General features: G+C 35.4%; 1 long non-coding RNA gene across 1 annotated transcript; it reads right to left on the bottom strand.

The window, feature by feature from the left end:
* Positions 1-478: 478 nt before the first annotated feature.
* On the bottom strand, positions 479-2427 carry LOC145790471 (uncharacterized). The gene is made up of 3 exons (XR_014329212.1): positions 2381-2427; positions 2242-2305; positions 479-732 (listed from the first exon to the last, which is right to left on the bottom strand). It is a non-coding gene; the product is annotated as an uncharacterized LOC145790471 (long non-coding RNA).
* Positions 2428-5089: the final 2662 nt, after the last annotated feature.

The following is a 5089-nucleotide window of genomic DNA, read 5'->3' as shown; positions in this document are numbered from 1 at the left end:
GTAGAAACCCTCAAGAGAAGGCTAAAACCATTAAGCATGAACGCCTCAATTTCGTGCTCAAACCAACAAAGGGCTCAAGACCTCTTTCAAAGTGATACAATGAATGAAAGATGTCATGCAATGCTATATATTTCAGCACTGAAATGACATGCCAAACAACATTAAATCATGCAAACAATGCATGTAAGACATGCTTGAAGTCAAAGGCATTGAAACTAGCAAAGAGCATAGCACTATAGGCATACAATACTAAGCCTAAGTGACCAAACCAACCCCGGACAATGTCACACCCCAAACCTGCCCCTAGAAGTTTGGTCATGACCATTTCTGAAACGAACACTTAACCTGTTATATATAATATATGGGGCCTGAACGGAAGCATTAAATATCAAAATTTGACAATATAAACAAACTCCATTGAGCTACTACTATCATGCCAGGATCTCAAACTTTGAACAGACAAATAAAATCTAAAACATACACCTGAATGTCGGATATATATATACATATATATATATATATATAAGCCCAGCTCTATAATTGGGCATACATCAAAAACGTTTCGGAAGAAAGTATTATACACATTCAAACTTAGGCTAACAACTAAAGTGCAAAACCTAAGTTCGTCAAAACTTCATGAAATTAAGAGCAGCTTCTCTTAGGCTTGGACATGGAACGGTTGACCAAAGAGGACAAGCGTCATGGCTTAGGACTGACCACTTGGTTGGTTACCTACAGAAACAGACATAACATAGGGTGAGCCAAGCTCAGTGAATAGTATGATATATAAATGCACAATTAAACATAATACATGACAATGCATATATAAATACGAAGATCATGTAGTTAATCTGTTCCTGTTTTCTTTTTAAATGGCCTTAGGCCCCAATCGTGAGTCATAATGGTTTTAAGCCCTTGAACACATTAACATTAAGCTTTTAAACATAATGGCATATAGCCCTTGAACATATGGCATGGAGCCCTTAAACATAGTGGCATATAGCCCTTGTACATATGGATATATGAACTCAAGCGGTGTCTCACACGGACTCTAGAGGTGACTCACATTGTAGCACTTAGTTCCGTGTAGCACTTTGTTTCATATTAGAATGGCATAAGCCCTTATCAGATTGGCATTACAGCCCTTATCAGAATGGCATTAAGCCCTTAAAACATATTGGCATTAAAGCCCTTGGACGTGCATATATGAACCCAAGAGGTGTCTCACACGGACTCTAGAGGTAACTCACATCGTAGCACTTAGTTCCGTGTAGCACTTTGTTTCATTTCATAACAACTTATACAGATGGCCATGAGCCTCATAACTTTCACATATGTATGGACTTAAGAGGTGTCTCACATGGACTCTAGCGGTGGCTCACAATGTAGCACTTAGTTCCAAGTAGCCCTTTGTTCCATACCAATAATTAGCTGGTCTTACAGACCAAACCATACATAAATGTCATACCATAAACGGAAATAAATTCATACATATGCATTAGGCTTCAATCATTAACAGAAATCAGAATTCATACTTACTTATACTTAGCCTATTAATAGCGCTGGCAAATCAATAAAAAGCATTCTTGTTAGTTCCATAAAGAAATTCCTCAACATTGTGAACTTATAGTACACTTGAACTTGTACATATGTAAGCATGTAACGTGGCTTGTAACATACTTAAGCTTGTATCATGCGTATACTTGTAGCATACTTGAATTTATAACATACATGGACTTATAACATACTTGGACTTGTAACATACATGAACTTATAACATACTTAAACTTAAAAACTTGTAACATTCTTGACTTAGAGCATACGTAAACTTATAACAGGCTTAAACTTAGAACATACGTAAACTTGTAACCTAATTATTTGAACCACGGTATTATTACCCCTGGGTAAGGGCCTTGTGCTGAAAATGATGTGAATACTTCCACATATATGAATAATCGTTCATTAAATTAAGAGAAACCTGAGCACTTCTTGCTATATCATATCATTAGCATGCGCTTAACAAAATAGAACAATTCATCTTCTTATGTGAGTTGCATACCGATGGTAAACCTTTACATTCATATCATAGATTCTAAATGATCTTGGGTCCCTTCGTAACATAATCTTAAATTCACACAAATATCATTCCTCAAAGATGAACATAGGTTCCACTTATTCCTTAAGAAATAACATAAGGCTAATATTCGTCATTAACAAAACATAAGGATTCCAAAATCATACCAACGTACGCGAATCTTTCAGCAGTTCACATTGCTTTCCAATTGGCATAAATGTTCTTATAACACTTACAAGGAACAAAACATTAGTGACAATAATTATCAACAGTAGATAAAATGTATATTTTTGTACTACTACTCACAGTGATCAGTTCCCGGTGGTAATAGGACGATGTTCTCGTCTCGACCTACAAGTACAGTGCACAACACATAATATGAGATTATACTCGTTCATTTACTTATTCTCTTTGATCATTCACTTAATTAGCCATGGTGGTACCAAGCTCATTATTTCTTAATAAGTTATACTCCATGTCACAGAAACAGGAGAAATCAATGGAAAAATGGTTTAGGTGAAGAAATGGTATAAAATTAGTTGACAGAAAGTGAACAGTCGTCACTAATTTGGGCATAACTATTTTTGTATTTAGAATTTGGGAGTGAGACCACTTCCATTGGAAACTAGACTTCCGGGGCATGATTTTAGGCTCAAGAATCACTCAAAACGGAGCCCCGAGGCAAAAGATATGCTCATTCAAAGATGGCTGGACAAAGCTGTCTCCCGCACGTGCGGGAAACAGGGCCGCACGTGCGGCTCTGGGCAGATTGCTGTCCGAAAATGGCTGAAACTTTGGGGCTTTTCATTTTCAAAATCAAACCTTAATTACATGCAAATCAAAGTCCAAAACCCTTTAATACATGACCAATTTCACAATATTATTCTCCATCAACCATCATAACCTCAAAATACACAAATATAATGCCTATACTTCTTCAATCAAGAAATTCTAAGGAAATCAAGGTTCCATCAATATATATACATAAAACCCTAACTCAAATGGGTTCAAAGCTTCCCTTATTATCATGATTTCATGAAATTGATGTCTCAAACATAAGGATTCAAGATAGATGATCATACCTTAATTCCATCCTTGTCTTTCTCCTAGCTTTCTCCAATTCCTCCCAAGCTTCCCATGGATGATCTTCTTTTTCTTTCTTCACCCCCTTCAAGCATCTTCAAAACCCCATGAGTGTTGATTAGAGGAGCTTTCCTCTTCTTCCTTCCCTCTCTCTCACGGTTCTCTTCTCTCTCCCCCAAATATTTTATTTGATTTCCAAATGATAAGTTCACCACTCACATAGCTTAATCATGTATACATATAACCAACACCTAGGCTTTTAACAATAGGAATAGCCAAACACGCCCTTACGAATCGCGAAAAATTAGATTTCAATTACAGTTCCCAGGTGACTCTAAAAATTGTGCTGATCATAAATATGTCCCCTATTCTGGTTTCTGAAGCCTCTAGGGCCTTCAATTTGCAGTATAAAGTTAACCACCTAGACATACATTAACGAGTCAGACAAAATAGATTTCCAATTAATTTTCCCCAATAGTTCTAAAAATTCCCATTAAAATACCCAAGTACTCAATTTTGATTTCTGAACCCGTAAAGGTCGGTAATTTCAATTTTACAGTCGTGGCTCAACAAATAAGTCCTCAATTTGAACACATATCAATAAATCAAAATGCATTAACACAATAGGCCGTAAAGGTAATCTCTAATACGGATTTTGGGGTCGTTACATCCTCCCCACCTTAAAAAGTTTGGTCCTCCAAACTTGATTCACCCTGCCACAAGTCCAGTTTCGTCTTGGGTACACAACATTTCTCAATTATTTAACAATTCACAATCCTATTTAGTCAATTTCAATGGAGTTTGCTCCAAGGGTCACAAGTAATTTATCTTTACTAGCTAATTGGTAACCCAATTAATAAAAATACTCAATATCATCAAAATATCATCTCACTATTCATGAATCTTGTACATTTCAATTTATTACTCACAGAAATGAATTCATTCGAGTATTCGATTGCATGCAACTCATAAGCTATTAAACATAATTCAAATTCTTTAGGTTCACAACAACCCCCATTATCATAATTCCTCAAAGGTTAAGGAGACATTACTACATACTCACGTTTCAAAGGCATATGCTTCTTACAACAATTAAATCTAGAATAACACATATGTTCTAAATCAACGACTTGGTGACTTTTGTCGTACCTGTTATAAATTATCAGTTCAAATCAAATTTCTAACAGACTCCAAAGAACAGCTCAAAACCCATATCAAGGAATTACATGTTCAGGGTAAATTATTAGTAAAATCAAATGCGGCTCAAACCTTTATGGTTAACGGGCATTAATAGTTCGTATATAAATCTCAGCACTTGGTAATTCCTATAATAGAAGTCACTTAGTGATAAGCTGGTAACCCAAGCTGTACATCATTTCAATAGACATGAATAAGTCGTATAGGCATGTAGCCTCTAGCTTCACAATTGTTCTTTGTATTTTCCATTTCCGAAAACACAACAAAATCATTTCGTTATATGGATTTAAAACCATATATACTAATTCGTAACAAAATCAGAACGATGGGAAGAAGAATCCCAATCAATATCGTTAATTCTTCACAGTATTACTTCTAAATACAGTAGCACAAGGAGAAATCAAGTAGTTATGACTATACCAAAGTAAATAACCTATAGTGTTATAAATTCACGCAAACATACCATTGTAGATACTTGGTCATACCGTCATAAATTCAATCGAACATTAAATACAACTATAACAACCATTATTTGAGCAAAGGGAGCCACTCAAAACAAAGTCAAAAATCAAATTCAAAATCATGCTTGATTAATCAGTCATAACCATAAGGTCATAGATTTCCTTAAGTTTATAGTATTCACATCCATCCAGATTCCATATTGGCTTGAAATTCAACAATTTAGCGACGAAATAATTTGACCACTTAATATCAGAGTTAGAACACTTAGCCAGA

This window comes from Camellia sinensis, chromosome 5 (assembly GCF_055761805.1).
Source record: "Camellia sinensis isolate YWXY chromosome 5, ASM5576180v1, whole genome shotgun sequence".
NCBI lineage: Eukaryota > Viridiplantae > Streptophyta > Magnoliopsida > Ericales > Theaceae > Camellia > Camellia sinensis.
This window is presented reverse-complemented; position numbering and strand designations above follow the sequence as displayed.